Source organism: Eschrichtius robustus, chromosome 3 (assembly GCF_028021215.1).
Source record: "Eschrichtius robustus isolate mEscRob2 chromosome 3, mEscRob2.pri, whole genome shotgun sequence".
In the NCBI taxonomy this organism is placed as follows: domain Eukaryota; kingdom Metazoa; phylum Chordata; class Mammalia; order Artiodactyla; family Eschrichtiidae; genus Eschrichtius; species Eschrichtius robustus.
In genome coordinates this window covers 118,142,871-118,168,932 of record NC_090826.1, presented here as the reverse complement: position 1 = coordinate 118,168,932, position 26,062 = coordinate 118,142,871, and the positions used below count along the sequence as shown (strand labels likewise).

Genomic DNA, 26,062 nt, shown 5'->3' with positions numbered 1-26,062 from the left:
CGCCCGTGGTGGGCAGGGGGCCGGAGGGCAGGGGGAGGCGTCGGCAGGCAGCCCGAGAGCGGCCGGGCGCGGGGGCGGTGGCCGCCGTCCTCGTTAGTATAGTGGTGAGTATCCCCGCCTGTCACGCGGGAGACCGGGGTTCGATTCCCCGACGGGGAGGCAACACGCCCTCTTTTGGTGGCTGGCGCCGCTCTCTGTCCTGCCGCCTGGCTCCCAAGGGCCCTTCTTCTCCTCCCTCCGCCCTCCGCCCTCCGCCCTCCAGCGAGGCGCAGGGCGCCAGCGCGTGCCCAGCCTGCCCACCCTCGCCCCCCTCCAGCCGCCCAGCCCTTCCTCCTCGCCGGGCGCTCAGTCGCCAGGGCCGAGCGAGGGCCTCCTCTGGACCCCACAAGCGCCCGATGACATTGCGGCCCGCCCAAAGTGGCTGTCTCAGTGGGCTCCTTGCGTCGCGACGCACAGCTGCGCAGCTATCCACAGCGGCATAGGTGCACAGCTGCCGGGACGGGTGGGAGGCGGATGAGTGGCGTGCCCTGTCGGTGCGGGAAGTGGCCTGGCCCAGCGCCCGGTGGAGAAGGGCTTTGGCCAGCCGGGGGCTGGAAGACGCGTGCCCCGGGAGCGGGGCGGGGCGGGGCGGGGGCGGGGGCGGGCCGCGGCGTGGAGCGGAGGGCCCTGGAGCAGCAAGGCAGCGAGAGCGCCCCCCTGAGGCGGTCGGGCCGGCGGCCTAGGGCAGCTTCGTAGGGCTGGCGCGGGTGGGGCGCCGGGGGGCCTTGGTGGCGCCTGTGACGTCACAGAGCTGCCGGCCGGCGGGGCGTCGGGGCAGGGCTGCTCCAAGCGGCGGCGGCTGAGGAGGAGGAGGAGGAGGAGGAGGAGGACGGGGAAGAGAAAGGGGAGTAGGAGGAGGAAGAGAAGGAGGAGGAGTCGAAGAGAAGGAGGAGCAGGAGGAGGAGGAGGAGGAGTTGGAGGAGGAGGAGGAGGAGAAGGCGGCGGCGACGAGAGTGCGCTCGGGCGAGCCCGGTGCCGGCGTCTCGGGGCGGCCCGGGCTGTGCAGCGTTGGTGGTATAGTGGTGAGCATAGCTGCCTTCCAAGCAGTTGACCCGGGTTCGATTCCCGGCCAACGCAGCGGGCTGACCTTTTACCGAGCTCCACGGGCGGCCGGCCGGCCGGGGGCCTGTGAGGGAGAGCTGGGAGCAGGGAGCTAGCTGGCCCCAGCGGCTTTTCTCGTGTGTGCGAGAAGCAGGCGCGCAGTGTTCTGAGGGCGCTGCAAGCAGGAAGGACGGTAGGACACGTGGATTGCCAGGGGCGGCGCGTGGCTGGACTTGGAAAGGCCGGGTCTTGGCGCCAAGGTGGCGCCGAGCGGGTGCTATGGGTCCAGCAGGAGCAGTGGTAGAGCCTGACGCTCCCTGGTGGTCTAGTGGTTAGGATTCGGCGCTCTCACCGCCGCGGCCCGGGTTCGATTCCCGGTCAGGGAAGCCTCTCTACCTCCCACCGTCCACATCCCACTTTTAGGCCACGCTTGCTCCGCGGCCTCGGCGCCCCGACAAGAGCCGCCCGGTGCCCTGCATCTCCAGCCCAAGCCCTGCCAGGCAACCTCCACCCTGCCTCCCCGGCCAAACCTTTTGGCCGCACTGGCGCGCGCCCACTCGAGGCCTTCGACGTCCCGTGTCTTCCTTTCCGGACGCTTGCCTCAGCCCCAAACACGAGTGGCCGGGGCCGCGCCTCTCCCCGCCGTGGCCGTGGCCACGAGCAAACGCCCCCGCCTGTGTTTGGACTCTCCATCAGCACTGCTTCCCCCACGACGCCCCTCCCTTCTGACCACCCACCCCGTCTTTCCTCGTGAGGTGATGGTGCTGCTGGTTCTGGTGTTGCCGCTGGCGGCGGCGGTGGTACCGGTGTTGTGCTGGTGCTGATGCTGCTGTTTTTTGTAAAGTTAGGGGTGGTGGGCCGGGGGTGGCAGTGTTGCGTGCCGGCAGCGGCGGCGGCGACAGCCGAAGGCTGCGGGACAGGGAACTACATCTCCAAGTCGGGCCACTTGCGTGGACTCGCCTCCCTTATCTCGTCGCTCATGCCAGCAACCGCTCGGGCCAGCTTCCCCGTTGCGTGCCAGCTCCTGGGCTGCCTGTGACTCCCGTGTGTCGGTGGTGTGCTCCAAGGGCGTCCTGGTCTTGTGCGGGCCATGGGAGCAGAGAGGCGGACCAAGGCACCCGGGGGCCAGAGATGTGAAAATGAATCTGGACACGTGCCAGTAGTTACACCACCGGGCAGCGGTAGTGAGAGAGCAGGCAGATACCGCAGGCCAGTCGGGCAAACTTAGCCAAGCAGGTGGGAGGCGGTGGAGGCAGATGCCTGACAGGGTGGACTACTAGCCGTCATCTTGTTCCAGTTGCATGACCAGTGCTCTCAATCCTATCACAGTGAGGCAACAATATTACCGAGAATACCTCCCTCCCCCACCCCGAACCAAACACACACACGCCCCTCACGTAGATATGACCTAATAATTTCCCATTTCTGCCTTACCGTCTGTGTACCCAGGATACACCATCCTTCTCTCCACCCCTGTACCTGTCTTCTTCTGATGATGCTCTCATAGTAAATCGCAGCCCTCATTTTTTTTAGGCCAGATGGCTGCACCATTGTGGTAATTGCGTTTGTTAAGGATACGTTCACATAACCTCCTTTTACTCTCTGGCGTTGACTTTTGTTCTCTTTTCCACCCTGCCTTTCTTTCCAGGAAAACTCCCCACCTTTTTCACACCACTATATCTTTTCTTTGTCACTATCCTTCCTTACCGGGAAATGGCATTCTCCTTGGTGCTGAGATTTATCTAGTTCAGTTTCCAGCTCCTGTTATTTCTGTTTAATATTTTCCTTGGCAGTTACCTTTCTATTCATGTGGAAGTTTTTGCGTTCAGTTCTTCTTCTAGACTCTTCAGCTGCTATTTTTTCCTTTTTTTTTTTTTAAATAGGACTTTGACCACCTGACTCTTGTTTAAAAATTTTAAGAAAAGAAAAGAAAAAGAAGCCTCTCCACTCTGTGGACCCAGACTTTCTCTATGCCTCTTGCACTTCTAGCAAAACTTGTCTATGGAATTTTTACAAAAGCCTTTTGAATCAAATCGACTTTTCCCTGGAGGAAGTGGTGTCTTCCATTTGTATCTGCTTTACCTCCTAGCTAGGAAATGACATCGTATTATTTTTCATTTTCTGAATATCATTTCTGATCTGGTTTTACACATAGCAGCATCAAAATTTTTTTCTAGAAAAACTAACCATATGAATATATAGGTAAATTAACACCTAATTAATAATTAATTGATATTAATATAATATTAATTACATTAATAGTAATAAATTAAGTACTTTTTTCATTATATAATTATATGATAAATGTGATCATGCTAATACATTAATATTATAACACTAATGATTATTAAGTAATTAATAATCAATAAGTAGGCTTTTTCAGACCTTAAGTAAGTGTAATTGACGCTCTGGTTTTGTCTATTGAGGAACTTCTGAATGGCAGGATCCACCAGTAGAAATGTCAGAGCGTTTGGTAAAATTGCCCAGTCTGCGCAGAACTCTGAATAGTTAACTGCTTTTAGAATTCCAAAGAATCTGGGGTAACTACGTTCATTACTAAAACTGATTTTCTTGATTCAAAGTAACTTGCAGGTGGGTTTCATGTTTCAGAATAAAAAATTATAGTGATACTCATTAAAAACTAGTGATCCTCTATGGCGAGCCATGGCCCATCAGCAAAATTTTTGTATCACTACGTGTGTTAATAGGAGTAGTATTGGGGGGGAGTGTTCAACCTACAGTCTCTCAGGTCCCCAGACGTTGCTCTGCCTCCAGTTGGTGTATTTAGTACTCCTTGAGAATCATTCAGGGAGAGCTTCGGAGCTCACTGCCATATTGAACTTATGTCTTTGAATAAACCCAGCATCTGTTTAAAATTCAGAAAGGGGCAATGAAACTGGGCTTCAAAGACGTTTACTGAAATTAGGACATAAGGCTGACTTCCCAAGCAGGGATCATTAGTTCAAATTAGCAGCGAACTATTTGCCCAAAACCCACCCCTGCTTCATTCTCCGTTCCCTCAAGCCATTCTCACGTCCCTCAAGTAGTGAATTCAGTTTTACTCGTGTCTCTGTCTCAACTTCAGGAGAAAGAGGCAGTCGCTTCCTCCTGGAATTGGGAAGAAAGGAAGTAAGGATCCTAGTGTCACATGCAGGGATGATTTCTTGTTTTAGTTTTTAGAATCACACAAGTCAGACCTACTTGCAATGTGAAAGTGAAGAAGTGGAAATCTTAGCGGAGGAACGTGGTGTTTGATTAAAGATCTGTGAATATAATCTGCAAGGATGAATATGTTGCCTTGGCTTCTGTGGTGCAAGTGGTTAGTGTGTTAGGCTGTTAGGTGTAAAGGTCATTGGTTCTAATCCCACTCCTGGACGTTTGTAACTTTAAATTTTTTGAGGTAACGTTGGTTTCTGGGAGGAGAGAGTATTAGGGAATAATTGCTTAATGGATATGGAGTTTTATTTTGGATGATGAACATGTTTTGGACTAGATAGAGGTGGTGGTTGTGTAACCTTGAGAATGTATTAAATGCCACTGAATTGTTCACTTTAAAATGGTTAATTTTATGTTATGTGAATTTCACTTAAAAAAATTCAGTGTGGTCCCTGATGTCCGATGGTCAGCAGGTTTAACTGTAAATCAATATATTGTTGGTTCAAGCGCTCCCAGGGAAGTGTATTTTAGCCTACTATTGCCCAGCCCTGCTGTTTCTCTGCCAGAAGGGACTTTTTCTTTCTTAATTCATCCCTCTTATGCAACCAGATGAAAGCATCTTTGCACTACATCCAAATAGGGCAGAAGCAAAAATGCTCTGAAAAAGCAGTTATCCTAAACTAAAGCCCAACCAAAGCAAGTCTCTCTCTGTGTGCTTAGTATAACGGTGTCACCATCTGTGATGGTTAGTTTTATGTGTCAACTTGACTGAGCCATGGGTTGCCCAGATATTTGGTCAAATGTTATTTCAAGTGTTTCTGTGAGGATGTTTTTTCATGGGATTAACGTTTCACTCAGAAGACTGAGTAAAGCAGATTGCTCTCCCTAATGTGGGTGGGCCTCATCCAATTTGTTGGATGACCAAATAGAACAAAAAGACTGTCCTCCCCCTTGTAAGAAAGAACTCATCCTGCCTAACTGCCTTCAAACTGGGAATTGCGGTTTTCCCGCCTTCAGACTTGGACTGGAACATAAACTCTTCCTTGGTCTGGGGCCTGCTGGCCTTGAACCGGCTCTCCTGGGTGTCTAGCTTGTCAACTCACACTGCAGATCCATAATCACATGAGCTAATTCTTTATAATCTCTCTCTCTCTAGATATAGATATAGATATAAATATAGATGATATAGACATAGATAGATACAGATCCCCTAATGGTTCTGTTTCTAGGAGATCCTGACTAACACACCATCCATCCAGTCCAACATCCGAGAAACTTTACAGGCTTCCTTTCCTCCCTCCTCTCATTAACTTCTAGTAGGATATCTGAGTGTTCCTCAAGTTAAAGGAATCTTCTTTAAAATTTGGAAACATGATACTGAATACAATTTTAAGAGGGACATGCACACCCCTTAGCCCCGTACCTTCAAACTACATGGCAACTGCTTGAGCTACTGAGGTGAAAACACTCCCCAGAGAACTTGGCATTGTCCTCACTGGAGGGGAAGCCACAGAGGATGAAACAGAAAGGACTTGATGCTTAATGGATACAGTGGGTAGGAAAGGTTCTGAGCTTATTTCCAAGGGTGCTATGATTCACTAGGGGTGGGACCCGGGAAAAGGTTCCTGGTGGGGGGAGTGGGGAAAGATGACTCAGTTAGGAAAGAAGGACCTTAGATCCAAGTGGTCAGGGCAAGGAGCTGATAGCTTGATACATGGGTGGGCCTGGAAAGTCAGAGAAGTCAGTGTGCCCTAATATCTGCAGCTGTGGGAATGAGTACAAATGGAGGCCCACATACCATATGTTTAAATATTTTAAACTTATAAATTAAGTTAATAAAGAGCAAAATAAAATAAGATCTTTCTTCCTACCTTGACAAAAATACCTTCTGAAGGATCTGTGAGGCCAGTTTTACATTTAGAATTATGGGACTCCTCACACTTCTGTGCCTAAGCATGGTGGCACAGGGAGGACCCTCTGTCAACTCTAGCTCCTTTCTGCACTGAAAGGGCACCTCACCTCCCATGTCCAAGCTCTGTTCAAACCCCTGCAAACAGCCTTCCTTTGGCCACCTGTGGATCCTTGCCTGTATGCACTGGAGGCCTCACCCACCTCAGCAATACTGATGGGCGAAGAAGCCTCATCAGAATTCAGGCATTTGTGCAGGTCATTCCCAGGTCGCAAATAACAGCACAGCCAAGAAGAAGGGTGCAGCTCCAGGTGGGCATTTCCCATTGACCCTGAATGTTTCCCCCTCTGCATTGGGGAGAGGTAAATTTGGAGAAGACCAGGAATATTGTCCTTTTAGGGGAAGGGTGGGCAAAAAAGGACATGTTTTCCTCAGTCAAACATAGGGAAACTACAGAAGGGAGAGAGGCACACAAATTTTAGGAATGGAAGGAAGGAAGGTAGTAAGGGAGGGAGGGAAGGAAGAAGGAAGAAAGAAAGAAGGACGGAAAGAAGAGAAACCCCTGTGGTCAGAGAGTCAGTGACAAAAATGTTGTAGGAAAAATTATCCTCTTCCTGCCTGGCTTGACTTGTCACAATCTTTCTTCCAACTTTTCTGCCACTAAAGTTCCCTTCCACCCTTTGACCCAGGTGGCAATCACTGCACCACCACCACACTCACCACTTCAAAACATTCTTCAGACATCCCTGAAAGTTTTCTAACACATATCTGAATCATTCCTAAGATCTTTTTCCACAAGGTGCTGCCTGCAGCCTCCTGACCCTGTTCCCTGGTAGTCTAGTGGCTAGGATTTAACCGCCGCAGCCCAAGTTCGACTTCCAGTCAGGAAAAGCTGTTTTTTCTTTCTGGTCACCTGTATTCTGTTGCTGTTGAGACTCCCACCGCCTCTGTTATAGCAAAGGCTTGCTTGCGTGCAATCTTTGAGATACGCAAGTGACCACATGGCTCCTGATTTTTGCCCACCAATGCTGAACTTGGAGATCCTCAGATTAAGGGGCGGCATGCAAAGTCTTCATGCCTCTCAAACTTCTCCAGGTTATCCTGAAGTCAACTTTGAGAATTGCGGGACGACGTCTCTTGACAGCCAAGGAAGGACTGTTGCCATGTAACTTGCCATTTTAATAATATCATCCTTGATCTTTTTATTACAGTTCCTGTCTTACAGGTAAAGTTAACTAACCAATTATCATGTAGAAATGTGTTCTTATTTTTACAAAAGATCAAACGGATGAAGTGTGGTTTTCTATTCCTAAAATACGTAAGGAAGCATAATAGATGGTTTCAACTTCCTAATGGGGCAACTGGGAATACCCGGCTGCAGCCACCAGCAGAAACAGCAGTGGATCTGGTAAAATTACCTGAGCTGTCTACATTTCTGAATGTAACTGCTCTTAGGGTTTCAATGAACTGGGTGGGGGGGGTGGGGGTGGAAATTACATCCATTACTAAAACTGTGCCTATGCCAATAAAGCCTTAATAGATTTATAAACCATTTGCAATAACTCACTCGTTTCATGTAGAAATTACTTATATTGCACAGTGAGGGTGGGGGACGACAAGCCACAGAAATCAGTAATTCCCAGTGTGGTGAGGCACATGTAAGCAAGTTCGAATCTGCACAGAGGAATTTTTCATTTTTTCACAGTCACCTTGTTCCCTTCGTAAATATATACCTCAGGACCAGATGACTTGAGGTACGGGCAAGCAAGCCTCGGTAAAGACTCAGGCACTGAAGCCGCAGCAGCCATGGCAACAATAGAATGTGGGTGATCAGAAACAGAACTAGCTTCCCTGACCAGGAATCGAGTCTGGGCCTTGGCGGTAAAAGTGCCAAGTCCTAACCGCTAGACCACCAGGGAAGGGCACTAAAAAGGACAGACAGCACCTTCTAGAAAAAGATCTTGGGAATGATTCAAACAAATATTAGAAACTTTTAGGGATGCCCGAAAAATGTCCCTGAAATTTTAAATAATTTTATCTTTGACCGAGAGTTTTGTAACTGGAGCCCGGTGGGACAATGAAGCCTGCTCAATAAGCAGATACCAGCAACATTCTTATCTGCCTTCCTTGTCACCCATTTGTATATAGCACTTGCTATGCTTGATGAACACAGAATTCCGGATGGACCCACTATGCAGTGGGAATTCAAAAACCTAAGATGAGTAGTATAAGGTAAGTACATTGCCTCTATGACTGAATAAGCTGACCTGCTTGCCCCAGAGGCTACACTTTCCCTTCAAAGCAGAACTTGCTTCAGACACCAAAAGGCAGTGACATTCTAAGAAAAACAAACGACCAGGGAATCCTATCATATCACTTCCCTGAATTAGCCAACCACTTATGCTGAAAACGATGACATAGAAGGAAAGAGAAAGACAGAACAACCCATAGTTCCTTTTCCTTTCAGTCCTTACTTATCAGCAAGCCAAAGATAGAAAATGTTGGTAGTATGTGTGTATCAAGAAGTAAAATAAAAGCAGCTGAGTTAGTCCTATGCAGCATTTCCACTGTTCTGGTAGGGACAAAAATTCATGTGCACATAGGAGCTATGAAATATGGATTGTGTCGTTTCAGTGATTCAGCATATGAATTAAATGCTTTTATATTTTCATTGTCAAATAAAAACAAATCTAGACTTAGATAATGAAAGACTTTTCAAAAAGACTATTGCGATAGGGAGAATGTTCCAATCTCAGAAATCTGCAAGCATCTCAAAATCAAACAGAAAAAGGTGTTTCTTTCAGAGGGAGGGGTAAGCAGAGCTTACCAGAAACTTTTAAGGGGAAGTTGAGGAATCAATGGAGAGTGAATAGATGGCATGATCAGAGCAGTTTCCCAGGAAATGTATCTCCCTTTGGCCAGATGATTCTCAGGATAAGCTGGTGAAAGGGACATATTCTGCATTTTAGTGCTTGTTCAATCTCAGGGACAATCCAAAGTTTAAGGGCCTGTGGGGAGTAGAGAAGCCTGACTAAAGTTAGGTCAAGATAAAGCAGAGTATAAGAAATGGGCAATAGTGAGAACTTGGTCAACATTTAAAACTGGCATTGCACAATATAAAGATGACAAGTAAAATTCATGCTATTTAAATTCTTAATTTTTCTTTACATAGAATGACATTAAATAGCAAATAAAAAACACCATAACAAGTCAAGACAGAGAGACCACAGAAAAAAAGGAAAAAGTGTTATATTTCACTACGTTGAACAGTACTTTTCTTGCTGCTTTCTGAACAGGGGTCTCACATTTTCATTTTACACTAGGCCCCATAATTTTGATCCTGGTACCAGAAGGTAAGATGGGTTTCCTGGTATACATTTATATTTTGGTTATTAAGACTTTCTTTCTCAAACTTCCCAGCTGGAGTTTGTCTTGCTTTTGTTATCTATTTTGTTTCCTTCTTACTACTAAGCTTCTGATACTGTGCCATCAACGTTTCCATTGTTCTGGGCCTTGATCAAGCAGCCAAAGAACTCCAGAATGCCCACGCTGCACCTCCCATTCAAGCGTCCAGCTGGCCCCTATGCCCAATTGATTGCTTTTTTAATTCCTTTGCATTTCGGATAGAAGTCCACGGCTTCTTCCTAGTCCGTCCTTTGCGATCACCTCATTCCCCTTTGCTCAGGCAGGAGCTGAACAGGGCATGCATCTCTCCAGAGCACGTGGTTGGATTTTCCTGACCCGTTGCTTCCACTAGGCCAAACCTAGCGTCTGCTGCTCCCAGACCACAGCAGTGCAGCCTCCTCATTCTATGACCACCTACCACAGCCCTGCGGGGAGCAAATGGGTTTCGGTGGGGGAGGGGTGGAGAGCCGACAATGTTTCTGGCATTTCCACCATGTGCCACTTCTATGTTGGTCTCTCACTCTCTCCTTTCTGCAGGGGACTGGATGCTGCTGGTAGCCTGGGAGCTAATTGGACCAGAGCAATCAATGTCTGTAGCTAGCTGGACCCAGGGTAGACCCAGGCAGTTGAAGGAGATAACCAACTTTGATGAAACGCCCCATATCCTTCCTCATTAGTATAGTAGTGATTATTATCATCTGTCATGGAGATTAGGATTTGATTTCCCAAATATTTAATTAATTTTGTTACCACATCACATTTGTTTATTCATTTTATTTCCTGGCTTACAAGTAAAATTAACCAGTTAGTTACTATACAGAAATACATTCTTATTTTACAAGAAATACAAATGGATGACATCCCTGATTTTGCAAGCTCAGTAAGTGTACTGAGTGGCTCTGAATTTCCCTATGAGGCACCTGGTGACAGCCACCAGTGGAAAGACCAAAAAGGTAAAATTACTGGGCTTCCTAGAACTCTAATTTTAACTATTTTTAATATTTCAAAGTGGGAGAAAGTGTCATAATTATTAATGCTGTGCCTATGCTAATAAAACCTTTCAAGATTTAGAAGATATCTGAAATATTGTGCATGTTTCAGTGTGAAAATTAATTTTTTAAAGTATAAATCAGGGAATTCCCTGGTGGTCCAGTGGTTAGGACTCAGCGCTTTCACTGCTGGGGCTGGATTCCATCCCTGGTCTGGGAACTAAGATCCTGCAAGCTGCAAGGCAATAAATAAATAAATAAATACGTGATTCTCAATGGGGGTGGGCATTTTGGAATTACCTGAAGGACATCTTCAACCTTCACAGCCTCCGCTCAGGTGCTGATCAGCCTAGCAACCGGGTGTTCGACACTGCCCTTTGTTTCTCTTGAGAATTATGGCTGTGTGGGCCCTTTCTCCTCCCTTCCTCCAAAAGTGGGAGAAGGGGCTGGTGTCTGTCTGGCTTAACAATTAGTGCTAGGACTTGTAAAATAATGATGCCCAGTGTTGTTATGCCACGTGTCTGAGAGACCCCCATATAGGTACTGTGATATTTTTTTTAATAAGAAATATATATATATATGTCTTTATTCCAGGCTCCTGGACAGAGCTCCTAAAACCTTTGTAATATCCTGAGAGATAAAAGTGCTAGGAGCATCTTTTGTTCTAATATTTGGTCTTTGACCTGGTTCCTGTCACAGAGCTCCTAAATCCCTTGGAATTTCCTGGATGATAGGAGCATCTTATGTTCTATTGAGGGAAATTTTGGTGGGCTCCTGGATAGCTTCAGGATGGGGCCTTGTCACCAGAAAGAACGTTATGATTAGAAGTTTGGAAATTTCAGCCCCCCAACTACTCCCCCACTTCCATCCTTTGGAGAGGCACTGGAGATTGAGTTAATAATCAAGCATGCCTAACTATTTACAATAGCCAATACATGGACGCAGCCTAATATCCATCAACAGATGAATGAATAAAGAAGATGCGGTGTATATACACAATGGAACACTTCTCAGCCATTATAAAGAACGAGATAATGCCATTTGCAGCAACATGGATGAACCTAGAGATTATCATACTAAGTGAAGTAAGTCAGAAAGAGAAAGATAAGTACCATAGGATATCACTTATATGTGGAATCTAAAATATGGCACAAATGAACTTATTTATGAAACAGAAACAGACTCACAGACACAGAAAACAAACTTTTGGCTACCAAAGGGGAAAGGGGGTGGAGGAGGGATAAGTTAGGAGTTTGGGATTAGCAGATACAAACTACTATATATAAAATAAACAACAAGCTCCTACTGTATAGCACAGGGAACTATATTCAAAATCCTGTAATAAATCTTAATGGAAAAGAGTATGAAAAAGAATATGTACATATATGTATAACTGAATTACTTTGCTATACACCAGAAACTAACACAACAGAAACTATAGTAAATCAACTATACTTCAATAAAAAAAAAATAACCAAGCATGCCTATTAGAGGAGGCCTCCATAAAAATCCCTTAACTAGGGGGTTCAGAGAGCTTTCAAGCTGGTGAACACATGGAGGTGCTAGGCGGGTGGCCCACCTGGATAGGACATCAAAGCTCTGAGCTCCTCCCCACATATCTTGCCCTATGCATCTCTTTATTCTGGCTGTTTCTGAGTTGCATCCTTTTATAATAAACTGATAATCTAGTAAGTAACCTGTTTTCCTGAATTCAGGGAGTCATTCTAGCAAATAATCAAACTTGAGAAGGGAGTTATGGGAGCCTCCAATTTATAACTGGTTGATCAGACGCACAAGTGACAACCTGAACTTGCGATAGGTATCTGAAATGGCGGTGGCAGTCTTGTGGGACTGAGCCCTTAACCTGTGCAGTCTGTGCTAACCACAGGTAGATAGTATCAGAATTCAGTTGAATTTAGGACACCCAGCTGGTATTAGAGAACTGGTCAGTGGGGAAAAACCCACACATCTCTGTGTAGAGGAATAGAGGGTTTTGTGTTCAAATACTCTTATCCCAGCAGCTCAGAAACCATCCTTGCACATTTTAAAAATTGATTACCAACTTGCGTAACATATTGCCTTTTGTTCTAGGGTATTTCAATGTCCCATCCTGTAGACTTGCCATCTTGGATTAACTGATTATATAGTTCCAGACAAAATATTTCATTTCAGTTACAGTCAAACTAAAATAGTCTACAAACAGGTGTAGTTCCCATTTTATTCAGCCCTTTGGGTCTGTGAAAGATATAAGTTATCAAAACAAACAAATTAAAAAGACAAACATTGCATTGTATTAGGGCTTTAGAGAAAACAAACTATTATGAATCATTCTATTTCTATTGTAGATGAAAGATAAATCTTAAATCATTCATATACATATTAAGGTTAACCAGCCTTTTAAATGGGTTGAGTAAAGTCTGCCTGTTAAGAAAAGCTTACAGGAGATCCTTTACCATTATCTGATACAATTGTTTCAAACATCCCACTCTTGCAGAGAGGCTGCTACCTGTTCAGACTTCCCCAGACAGTGGCTTAAAAGGTCATGGTTGCGCACACTGCAGATTTTGTGGCTTCACACAAAAGGAGTCAGGGGCCATGATAAGAAGTGAGGGATAATGAGAACCAACTAGGAGTAGGAAAAGCCTAAACACCCCTATTCACCTAATGTCTATACTCCCCCTTTTATACAAATGGTATTATACTATATATATTTTTCTACACCTGCCTTATTCATTTAAATGATCTTCCTCATTCCTTTTTTGTGGCTGTATAGTATTCCACTGTGTAGATGTTCATAATTTATTTCACCAATCCTCTATTAATGGACATTTAGGTTGTTTCCAATCTTTTACTATTACAAAGAATGCTGCTTGAATAACCTGTACACGTATCATTTTGAAAATGTGCAGCTATATCTGGAGAATAAATTCATAGAAGAATTGCTAAGTGAAAAGAAATTGCATTTGTAATTTTTTTTAATTAATTTATTTTTTTATTTTGGCTGTGCCGGGTCTTAGTTGTGGCATGCGGACTCTTATTTGCGGCATGCGGACTCTTAGTTGTGGCATGCGTGTGGGATCTAGTTCCCCGACCAGGGATCGAACCCAGGCCCCCTGCATTGGGAACATGGAGTCTTACCCACTGGACCACCAGGGAAGTCCCACACTTGTAATTTTTAAGGAATTGTGTTTTGTTCATTTTTCCTTTTTACTGAGGTTTAAAGTGCACTAACATTAAACTTACAGCTTGATGAGTTTTTACATATGTATACACCCATGCAATCACCACTCAAGTTAAGATATAGTACATTTCCAGCATCCTAGGTGGTTCTCTCCTACTCCTTCTCAATCTGTACTCCCCACCAGAGGGAGCCACTATTCTGACATTTATCACAATTAGTTCTTGAAATTTCATATACATGAAAACACAGGGTAAGTTCTCTTCTGTGTATAGTTTCTTTCACTCACATGATGATTATTAAATACATTCATATTGTTGAAGATATCAGTATATAGTTATTTTGTTGTGAGTATTCCATTATATAAATATATCACAATTTATTTACCCAGTCTCCCAATAATGGACATTTGGGTATTTTTCCCAGTTTTAGATGATACACACTTATGGTCAACTAATCTATGACAAAGGAGGCAAGGATATACAATGGAGAAAAGACAGACAGTCTCTTCAATAAGTGGTGCTGGGAAAACTGGACAGCTACATGTAAAAGAATGAAATTAGAACACTCCCTAACACCATACACAAAAATAAACTCAAAATGGATTAAAGACCTAAATGTAAGACCTGACACTATTAAACTCTTAGAGGAAAACATAGGAAGAACACTCTTTGACATAAGTCACAGCAAGATCTTTTTTGACCAGCCTCCTAGAGTAATGGAAATAAAAACAAAAATAAACAAGTGAAAAAATAAAAATAAACAAGTGGGACCTAATGAAACTTAAAACCTTTTGCACAGCAAAGGAAACTATAAACAAGATGAAAAGGCAACCCTCAGAATGGGAGAAAATATTTGCAAACGAATCAATGGACAAAGGATTAATCTCCAAAATATATAAACAGCTCATGCAGCTCAATATTAAAAAACAAACAACCCAATCAAAAAATGGGCAGAAGACCTAAATAGACATTTCTCCAAAGAAGACATACAGATGGCCAAGAGGCACATGACAAGCTGCTCAACCTCACTAATTATTAGAGAAATGCAAATCAAACTACAATGAGGTATCACCTCACACCAGTTAGAATGGGCATCATCAGAAAATCTACAAATAACAAATGCTGGAGAGGGTGTGGAGAAAAGGGAACCCTCTTGCACTGTTGGTGGGAATGTAAATTGATACAGCCACTATGGAGAACAGTATGAAGGTTCCTTAAAAAACTAAAAACAGAATTACCATATGACCCAGCAACCCCATTACTGGGCATATACCCAGAGAAAACCATAATTCAAAAAGACACACGCACCCCAATGTTCATTGCAGCACTATTTACAATAGCCAGGTCATGGAAGCAACCTAAATGCCCATTGACAGATAAATGGATAAAGAAGATGTGGTACATATATAGAATGGAATATTACTCAGCCATAAAAAGGAATGGAATTGGGTCATTTGTAGAGACGTGGATGGACCTACAGACTGTCATACAGAGTGAAGTAAGTCAGAAAGAAAAAAACAAATATCGTATATTAATGCATATGTGTGCAGTCTAGAAAAATGGTACAGATGAACCAGTTTGCAAGGCAGAAATAAAGACACAGATGTAGAGAACAAATGTATGGACACCAAGCGGGGGGTGGGGGTGGGGGTGTGATGAATTGGGAGATTGGCATTGACATATATACTAATATGTATAAAATAGATAATAATAACCTGCTGTAAATAAAATAAAATTAAAAAAAGAAGTTCAGGTGATAACTTGGGCTTGAGACTGGCATATGAAGGGGGTGAGGGCACTCTTGTAGGACTGAGCCTTTAATCTAATCTCCAAGTAGATAGTGTCAGAATTGAGTTAAACTATGGAACACGTAGGTGGTGTCAGAGACAGAGAATTGCTTGCTGTGGGGCAAAAACCTCCACACACTTGGTGACCAGAAGTGAAGTGCTGGTGTGAGTAGTAAAGGGAAGAAAGACGTAGGAAGGAGAAAACAGTTTTTCCATTACAATTGCTTTCTAAAATAAGTACTGGGCAAACTTAAGGTGTATATTTGTTTCACCGATGAGCTGGTTTTTCCTTATCTTGGCCGAGTCTGTCACCTAAGTCTCTTCCTACCTGTAGTTACTGCACCATTTTTCTCCAGTCTCGGAACAGGGGACACGCGCTAAGTGCCAGAGGGTGACCTGACCCCAGGGTGGTCCGGCTCCCCGCCAAGCGTTCCTCCGGGACCTGCAGGATCCGGAAAACTGCACGACGAGCATTTGAGGAAGCCTGGAGCTTTGGCCCACAGGCTCAGGCTTTCAACAGCAAGGACACTGGCTGGAGCTTCACTTGTGCTGGGAGTTTCCTGATGAGGCACCATCGAGCTCACCTGGTGCTGTAGCCATGATGCCGGGCGCGCATCCGGGCCTTGCCTGCCACTTTCCAGGCCTCTGGGCGAGCCTAGGCTGTGGTTGACCCTCCCTGGCACTTTTCTCACCGGCGGGGACACAGTGACGAGCTGCTACATTTCAAGACTAGTTTTTGAAAGAACAGCTATCGGCTGTTTCCGTAGTGTAGTGGTTATCACGTTCGCCTCACACGCGAAAGGTCCCCGGTTCGAAACCGGGCGGAAACAACACGCGTGCTTTTCTTTTTTTTTTCGCTGTTTGAGCACTGACCCCCGCGGCGGTCCTCCAGTTTTTCTCTTATCTTTTCTGACACCAGAAAGGTAAAGTACTTTTGGCCACTCGAATGAAGTCATCGGTTCCGATCCGGATCCCCAGAACCAAGTTCTGGTTCAGGGCGGTGTCCTGAAACTCAGGCTGGTCCCTTATTCAGACTCTGCTCAGGCTCCTTCTTCTTCAGCTGGGTTTGCAAGGGGCTGTCTCCTCCATAGAATTTGCAAACCTGTATCAAGACCCAGCTGTGTGCCTGGCATTATCTCGCTTTAAGCTGAAGGGCGGGTATCTTTACCCTGCAGTCCAGAGGAATGAATGGAACATAGTTGCAGAGCCAGTGTTACAAGTCGCTCTGCTCTCCACCCCCACCAAACCTGCCTATTTCTTTTTTCGATTTAAGCTGTCCCCATGCATTCAGTTCTAAGTTCCCAGTCATGGAGATTCTTTCTCCCTCTCTCCTCTGAGTCTTTCCCCACAGGGAATCCTAAGGCCCTAAGCCCTTGGTTCTAAATCAGGTGGAAACAATGTATATTTTCTTTTAATTAAGTTATTTTCACACACACACACACACCCGGCAGTTTGCACAGACACTTCTCCAAGGAAGATAGACGGATAGCAAATAATCATATCTAAAGATGTTCTACATCATTAATCATTAGGGAAATGCAAAATTAAAACACGAGATATCATACACATGTATTAGAATGCCTATCATACCAGGTGTCCAGGATGTGGAAGAACTGGAGCACTCATACACTGATGGGGGGTGGGGGGATGTAAAATGTCACATCCACTTTGGAAAACAGTTAACAGTTTCTTTGAAAGTTAAACTACTACTATAGACTCAGCCATTCTAATCCTAGGTATTTCCAAGAGAAAATTAAGTGTATGCTCATAGAAAGACTTGTACACGAATACTCATAGTAGCTTTATTTGTAATAGCCCAAAGCTGGAAACAACCCAAACGTCACCCACCCAACAGGTGAAGATAAATTATGGTTACATCCATACAATGGAATGCTGCTCAGCAAAAGAAAAAAAAAATATTATTATTACTATTATGCTGGGTGAAAGAAGCCCAGTCAAAAAGAGTGTTATATGACTCCACTTATATAAAATTGTAGAAAATGAAAACTATAATGACAGAAAGCAGATCAGTGATTGCTTGGTAAGTGGAAGGAGAATGGCAGGCAATAAGGATTAGAAAGGGAAAATTGCGGGGACAATGGATATGTTCACTATCTTAATTGTGACAGGGCTGCATTATGACTTTCATTGGCCCTAGACACTTTGACCTTCCTGGGACTCTTCATAAAAAATAATGTTTAAATATTAAAAATATTTTCTTTAATTTAAAATTTAGTTGTATTAATATAGTTCATTTATATATAACATATAATATATAATTGAATATATTATTATATATAATATATGACTTAAATATATAACTTAATATAAGATATTTTACAGCTGCATTGGTATAAAGATGAAGGTATTAATATTATATAAAATCACTTGTAAAATTTCATTATTTTATTTTGAATTTAAATGATCTTTTTTAAAAAATTAAAGCATTTTGGATTTAAAATAAGTTGAAATATTTTTGTAGGTGTATGCCTACCATGCCTAATGGGCAAGTTGGCCCCCCATTGTGAGGATGATTTCAGAGAGTGATACATTTGCCAAAACTTAACCTGTACATTTTGAATATGTCCAATTTACTGTATGTCAGTTATGCCTAATACAGCTGTTAAAATTTGTTTTAATATTTCTCAGAAAAAAATAAATAAACATGTATTTGAAGTCTGTTCTGGATACTCATACAAATACATATTTTTAAGTTTCTTATTAAAATTTTTGTATGAAACTAAAATATGTATTCACAACATTAAATAATTTTGGGATGGACCTCAGGTACAGTGTTAATCTCAATTCATTGCCCTTGATCCACATGGATGGGTGCAAGACTCTTCTCTTGCTTTATTTATTTTTGTCTTAATTTATTACTTTCTTTTATCCCTATTACCTACTTTCACCCCCTCTCTAATGTGTTTGACATGTATTTTGAATTTGTGTGTATCCTTGTAGACTGTGTAGTTGTTTTGTGTGTAACTGTTTCCTAATTTTGTGTATGTTCTTCACTCAGCATTGTGACTTTGGGTTCTACCCAAGTTTCTGTGTGCACATTTAGTCCTGTGTTTCTGACTGCTGTAAATAATTTCATAGTGGGCACCCACCCATTTTACTTTTCTTTCCCCCATGATAGATGCTAGGTTGTTACCCACTCCAAGATATGACAAACAATGCCATCATACATTCTTTATTAAACAAATATTTATAGAGTACCTACTAAGTTCCAGGTACTGTTCTAACCTCCAGGGATTCATTAACTACAAAAAAAGACAGAACCAAATCCCTGCCCACATGTAGTTTACATTCTAGTGGGTGAGGCAAATGATAACAAGATAAAATATATAATAAGTTTGATGATAATAAATACTAAGGAGAAATAAAGAGGGCAGCAGGGTATTAAATGTCTGGGATGTGTGTGTGAAAATTTGAGATAGTGTGGCCAAGAAAGGGCCCCTGAGAAAGTAACTTTGAGTTAAAACCTGAAAGAAGTTAGGGAACTGGCCATGTAGAAATCTGGGGAACAAGCTTCTAGGCTGAGGGGCAGCAAGTGCAAAGGTCCTACAGCAGGAGCTAACTATTATATTACAGAAATAGCAAGAAGACCAGTGTAGCTGGATCAGAATGAGCTAGGGGGAGGTAGAGTGCCTTGTGAGACATTGTAGGGAATTTCATTTTCACTTCGCATGATATGGGAGCCTGGGAAATGCATTTCCCTGCATTGCAGAATAGGGCAGAGGTAGGGTAGAGAATGAATCTGAGAGCAAAAATACAAATAAACAGCACAACCTGTGGTTTCACTGGGGCTCATTGATGGTATGGAAGAGAGAAACTACAGCCTAATAGCAATAAAGAAGGAATAACTACAGCTCCCTTGGTGGCCCTGCTTTCCTCTCTGAGTCCAAAGTGGTTGATTCCTCTCCCTCACCTTTGTCCCAGACCAACTACTCTAGCAGTGCTAGGTTACCCATTCCACTAGCTCCTTTCTGAGCATACGCCAGTAACCTGGGCAGCTGGGGAGGAAGAGAATGGGCAAATTCCTCAGAGCTCTCTGGACCTTGAAAAGAGTTCATCCTGATTGGTCAGAATATTTCAGGGCTTTATGGAGAGCACAAAGAAATAGTAGGGTGATAGGTCTGCACCACCCAAACTGGCCAGGATCTTCCAGTCTGATCTTTGGTGGGACACAAAATGGAAATCCAGGGGCAGGGAGACAGGCCTTGTTTACGAGAGCAAACAAGACCATGGCTTTCCGGGGAGGTTGTGAGGTAAACTTCAGTAAGCATTGGCCCTGAGCTTAGCATTTCCCTAAGGTGGTCTCACTGAACTCCCTTCTCTGCTGTCACCCCCGGTCTGAGGAAAGTATGATGAGCCTTCTGAAGAATTTCAGGATAGAATCAGTGAAGCTTATCTAAGAAATTAAAAAAAAAATGGTTGGGTCACATGCACTTTGGGTCTGAAATGAGTAGTCTGCACAACTACTTCCTGTTTCGGGAGGCCCCGGGGATCTCCCATTGATATAAAAGCAGCCTTGGCTTTCAAAGAGGCCTCTGCACAGGCCAGTAATTCTACCCAGGCTTAGGGACTTCGGGTGAATGCTACACACACTGCTGGGGAAACAGGGTCCATCTGGCTGAGTCTCAGGAATCTCAGGTATCACAACCTGCCGAACTTCAGTAAGAATACTGAGCAAACTTTTCCCTTTGTTTGGAAAGAAACAGCCAATGCATGTCAAGGGCTGGAAAAGCGTCCATAATTCCCATGGTTGGGCCATCTGCCTACACTGGCAAAGAGATGGAAATGCTTTAGAGCCCAGCCATAGTAGGACAGTTTTTAATCACTCTTCATCTTGCATACCATCCTGCTTTTAGACTTGTTCAAAGTCTCCAAGATATATTAATTGAAAAGGACTCAGGTGCAGAGCAGTGTGTATAATATGTAGTATTGGGGTAAGGAAAAATTGAGGAAATATATCTATGCACATATAGATACATGTATATGTGTTTAGTTATCTAGGAAAGGCAGACAAGAAACTGATAGCCATTCTTGCTTCTGGGAAAAGGAATGGGGAATTGAGGGTAGAGCTGGAAAGGAAACTTACTTTTCTTTGTATATGTTGGGCTGGCCAAAAAGTCCGTTCGGTTTTTTGCGTCAGCTGTCTCTAGTAGCACTTAGTTATCTTTAACTTCATTTGAAACAATTTTGTGAGATCGTATTGTGACAGCTGTCATATCAGCATGCATTTTAAAAAAAAGCTTATCAAAATTGGTGAATTTTTGTGTAGCCATTTTAATATTGAAGATGGAAGAAAAAAGCAACATTTTCAGCATATCATGCTTTATTATTTCAAGAAAGGTAAAAATGCAACTGAAATGCAAAAAAAGATTTGTGCAGTGTATGGAGAAGGTGCTGTGACTGACCGAATGTGTCAAAAGTGGTTTGCGAAGTTTCATGCTGGAGATTTCTCGCTGGACGGTTCTCCACAGTCGGGTAGACCAGTTGAAGTTGATGGCAATCAGATCAAGACATTAATTGAGAACAATCAACGTTATAACACTCAGGAGATAGCCAACATACTCAAAATATCCAAAACAAGCACTGAAAATCATTTGCACCAGCTTGGTTATGTTCATCGCTTTGATGTTTGGGTTCCACATAAGTTAAGCGAAAAAAACCTTCTTGACCGTATTTCTGCATGTGATTCTCTATTTAAATGTAACGAAAACATTCCGTTTTTAAAACAAATTGTAACGGGCGATGAAAAGTGGATACTGTACAATAATGTGGAACAGGGGACTTCCCTTGTGGTCCAGTGGTTAAGACTTCGTGCTCCCAAAGTAAAGGGCCCAGGTTCGATCCCTGGTCAGGGAACTAGATCCCACATGCCGCAACGAAGATCCCGCATGCCGCAACTAAGACCTGGCGCAGCCATAATTATTTTTTAAAAAAATTTTTAAATAATGTGGAACAGAAGGGCAAATAGGGCAAGTGAAATGAGCCACCACCAACCACACCAAAGGCCGGTCTTCATCCAAAGAAAGTGATGTTGTGTATATGGTGGGATTGGAAGGGAGTCCTCTATTATGAGCTCCTTCCAGAAAACCAAACGAATTAATTCCAACAAGTACTGCTCCCAATTAGACCAACTGAAAACAGCACTCGAAAAAAAGTGTCCGGAATTAGTCAACAGAAAATGCATAACCTTCCATCAGGATACCGCAACACCATGTTTCTTTTTCTTTTTTTTTTATACATCTTTATTAGAGTATAATTGCTTCACAATACTGTGTTAGTTTCTGTTGTACAACAAAGTGAATCAGCCATATGCATACATATATCCCCATATCCCCTCCCTCTTGAGCCTCCCTCCCACCCTCCCTATCCCACCCCTCTAGGTCATCGCAAAGCACCGAGCTGATCTCCCTGTGCTATGCTGCTGCCTCCCACTAGCTATCTATTTTTACATTTAGTAGTGTATATATGTCGATGCTACTCTCACTTCACCCCAGCTTCCCCCTCCCCCGCCCCCCGTGTCCTCAAGTCCATTCTCTATGTCTACGTCTTTATTCCTGCCCTGCCACTAGGTTCATCAGTACCACTTTTTTTTTTTTTTTTTAGATTCCATATATATGCGTTAATATACGATATTTGTTTTTGTCTTTCTGACTTACTTCAGTCTGTATGACAGACTCTAGGTCCATCACCTCACTACAAATTACTCAATTTCGTTTCTTTTTATGGCTGAGTAATATTCCATTGTATATATGTGTCACATCTTCTTTATCCATTCATCTGTCGATGGACATTTAGGTTGCTTCCATGTCCTGGCTGTTGTAAATAGTGCTGCAATGTACCACATTGTGGTACATGTCTCTTTCTGAATTATGGTTATCTCAGGGTATATGCCCAGTAGTGGGATTGCAGGGTCATATGGTAGTTCTATTTTTAGATTTTTAAGGAACCACCATACTGTTCTCCATAGTGGTTGTATCAATTTACATTCCCACTAACAGTGCAGGACGGTTCCCTTTTCATCACACCCTTTCCAGCATTTATTGTTTCTAGATTTTTTTGATAATGGCCATTTTGACTGGTGTGAGGTGATACCTCATTGGAGTTTCGAGTTGCATTTCTCTAATAACTAGTGATGTTGACCATCTTTTCATGTGCCTCTTGGCATCTGTATGTCTTCTTTGGTGAAATGTCTATTTAGGTCTTCCGTCCATTTTTTAATTGGGCTGTTTGTTTTTTTGATATTGAGCTCCATGAGCTGTTTGTATATTTTGGAGATTAATCCTTTGTCTGTTGTTTCGTTTGCAAATATTTTCTCCCATTCTGAGGGTTGTCTTCTTGTCTTGTTTATAGTTTCCTTTGTTGTGTAAAAGCTTTTAAGTTTCATTAGGTCCCATTTTTTGTTTTTATTTTCACTACTCTAAGAGGCTGGTCAAAAAGATCTTGCTGTGATTTATGTCATAGAGTGTTCTTCCTATATTTTCCTCTAAGAGCTTTATAGTGTCTGGTTTTACATTTAGGTCTTTAATCCATTTGGAGTTTATTTTTGTGTATGGTGTTAGGTAGTGTTCTAATTTCATTCTTTTACATGTAGCTGTCCAGTTTTCCCAGCACCACTTATTAAAGAGGCTGTTTTCTCTCCATTGTTCTTGCCTCCTTTGTCATAAATTAAGACCACATGTTTCTTTGATGACCAGGCAAAAACTGTTACAGCTTGGCTGGGAAGTTCTGATTCATGCGCCACATTCACCAGACATTGCACCTTCGGATTTCCATTTATTTCTGTCCTTACAAAATTCTTTTAATGGAAAAAATTTCAATTCCCTGGAAGACTGTAAAAGGCACTTGGAACAGTTCTTTGCTCAAAAAGATAAAAAATTTTGGGAAGATGGAATTATGAAGTTGCCTGAAAAATGGCAGAAGGTAGTGGAACAAAATGGTGTATATATTGATCAATAAAGTTCTTGGTGAAAATAAAAACTTTTTGGCCAACCCAATACTTTGTCCAAAGTTCAGAAACAGCAGAAGTAAAACCAATGAATCACTGAAGTAGTAAAAGTTTACTATGCACACAACAAAAAGAAAGTTCACACACCAGGAGCACTCACTCCAAAACATGGAGGAAAACTCAGGGGTATAGAGTCATCCCTCCATATCTGTGGGGGATTGGTTCCACGACCTCTACTCATACACCAAAATCCTTGAACACTGAAGTCCATCATATAAAATGGTGTAGTGTTTGCCTCTAACCTACTCACGTCCTCCCATTTACTTTAAATCATCTCTAGATTACTTATGATACCTAATACAATGTAAATGTAAATAGCTGTAAATACAATATAAATGCCATGTAAATAGTCGCTGGCTTGCGAGAAATTCAAGTTTTGCTTTTTAGAACTTTCTGGAATTTTTTTTCCAAATATTTTTGATTCTTGGTTGGTTGAGCCCAAGAATGTGGAAGCCACGAATAGGAAGGGCCAACTGTATTGTTACAAAGCAGCTTGTATTAGTGAGGAGGCAGTGACTGCTTATTATTCACAGTGATTGGTTACAATTTTAGAATTTCCTTAAGTGATAGGGAATTGGTTAGTGGTTACCTCATATCAATTTTGGTGAAGAGTTTAAGTTGTGCCTATGATTTCCAGAGGCATGAGCAAGAAGTGACCAAGGTCAAATTAGTCTCCCTTGCTTTGTAAAATAAGCTAAATTAAGCTTTGCTGTATAACTAAACTGGTTTTGTCTGCTCAGGGAATTTTCAAAGCCAGTCTCCATTTGTTTTTTGTTTTAACGATTTTTCTCCCCTTCCAGTTTTATTGAGATATAATTGACATACAGCACAGTGTAAGTTTAAGATGTACAACATAATGATTTGACTTATATACATCATGAAATGATTACTGTAATTAGTTTAGTGAACATCCATTACCTCATATAGATACAAAATAAGATAACATTAAAAAAATTTTTGCTTTTCCGGTCAGCGGCCTGAGGTGACCTCTAAAAATGGTTCGCTATTCACTTGACCCAGAAAACCCCACAAAATCATGCAAGTCAAGAGGTTCAAATCTTCGTGTTAACTTTAAGAACACTCGTGAAACAGCCCAGGCCATTAAGGGTATGCATATCCGAAAAGCCACCAAGTATCTGAAGGATGTCACTTTAAAGAAGCAGTGTGTGCCATTCCATCATTACAATGGGGAAGTTGGTAGGTGTGCCCAGGCCAAACAGTGGGGCTGGACGCAAGGTCAGTGGCCCAAAAAGTGCTGAATTTTTACTGCACATGCTCAAAAATGCAGAGAGTAATGCTGAACTTAAGGGCTTAGATGTAGATTCTCTGGTCATTGAGTATATCCAGGTGAACAAAGCCCCCAAGATGCGGCGCAGGACATACAGAGCTCATGGTCGGATCAACCCATACATGAGCTCTCCCTGCCACATTGAGATGATCCTTACTGAAAAAGAACAGATTGTTCCTAAACCAGGAGAGGAGGTTGCCCAGAAGAAAAAGATATCCCAGAAGAAAATGAAGAAACAAAAACTTATGGCCCGGGAATAAATGCTGCAAAAAATAAATGCAAATAAAAGTAAAAAAAAAAAAAAAAAATTTTTTTCCCTTGTGATGAGAACTCTTAGAATTTACTCTCTTAAATAACTTTGATATATAACATACAGCAGTGTTAATTACATTTATCATATTGTACATTATGTCCCTAGTACTTATTTAACTTATAACTGGAAGTTTGTACCTTTTGACCACCTTCATCCAATTCTGCTTCTCCCCAGACCTTGCTTCTGGTAACCATAAATCTGATCTCTTTTTCTATTAGTATGTTTGTTTTTTGTTTTTTTGTTTTTTTAATTTTTTTTTAAAGTATTTGTTTATTTATTTATTTATGGCTGTGTTGGGTCTTCGTTTCTGTGCGAGGGCTTTCTCTAGTTGTGGCAAGCGGGGGCCACTCTTCATCGCGGTGCGCGGGCCTCTCACTATCGCGGCCTCTCTTGTTGCGGAGCACAGGCTCCAGACGCGCAGGCTCAGTAATTGTGGCTCACGGGCCCAGCTGCTCCGCGGCATGTGGGATCTTCCCAGACCAGGGCTCGAACCCGTATCCCCTGCATTAGCAGGCAGATTCTCAACCACTGCGCCACCAGGGAAGCCCTGTTTGTTTGTTTTTGAGGTATATTTGATCTATACAACACTATGTTAGTTCCTGATGCACAGCATAGTGATTCGATATTTCTATACATTTCAAAATGATTACCATCTATCACCATACAAAGATATTACATTATTATTGACTATATTCCCCACATTGTATATTTCATACTCCTAACTCATTTACTTTGTAACTGGAAGTTTGCACCACTTAACTTCCCTCACCTATTTCTCTCCTCTCCCACCCCTCCCCTCTGGCAACCACCTGTTTTTTCTCTGTATTAACTTTCTTAGTGTGTGGATTTATTTTTATTACTTTTATGTATCACCTATTCAAAAACTATCAAATGTTTTTAAGGTGAAAAAAAATACCATTAAGACTAAATAG

The 26,062-nt window shown here is 42.8% G+C and overlaps 4 non-coding genes and 1 pseudogene across 4 annotated transcripts; all 5 read left to right on the top strand.

Annotated features, from left to right (window-relative positions):
* The first annotated feature begins 87 nt into the window (after nt 1-87).
* Nucleotides 88-159, top strand: TRNAD-GUC (transfer RNA aspartic acid (anticodon GUC)). Its single transcript has one exon. It is a non-coding gene; the product is annotated as a tRNA-Asp (tRNA).
* Nucleotides 160-1,044: 885 nt separating this feature from the next.
* TRNAG-UCC (transfer RNA glycine (anticodon UCC)) lies at nt 1,045-1,116 on the top strand. Its single transcript has one exon. It is a non-coding gene; the product is annotated as a tRNA-Gly (tRNA).
* Nucleotides 1,117-1,394: 278 nt separating this feature from the next.
* TRNAE-CUC (transfer RNA glutamic acid (anticodon CUC)) lies at nt 1,395-1,466 on the top strand. The gene has a single exon. It is a non-coding gene; the product is annotated as a tRNA-Glu (tRNA).
* A 14,797-nt stretch (nt 1,467-16,263) lies between these two features.
* Nucleotides 16,264-16,336, top strand: TRNAV-CAC (transfer RNA valine (anticodon CAC)). Its single transcript has one exon. It is a non-coding gene; the product is annotated as a tRNA-Val (tRNA).
* An 8,165-nt stretch (nt 16,337-24,501) lies between these two features.
* Nucleotides 24,502-25,112, top strand: LOC137761409 (large ribosomal subunit protein uL22-like; annotated as a pseudogene).
* Nucleotides 25,113-26,062: the final 950 nt, after the last annotated feature.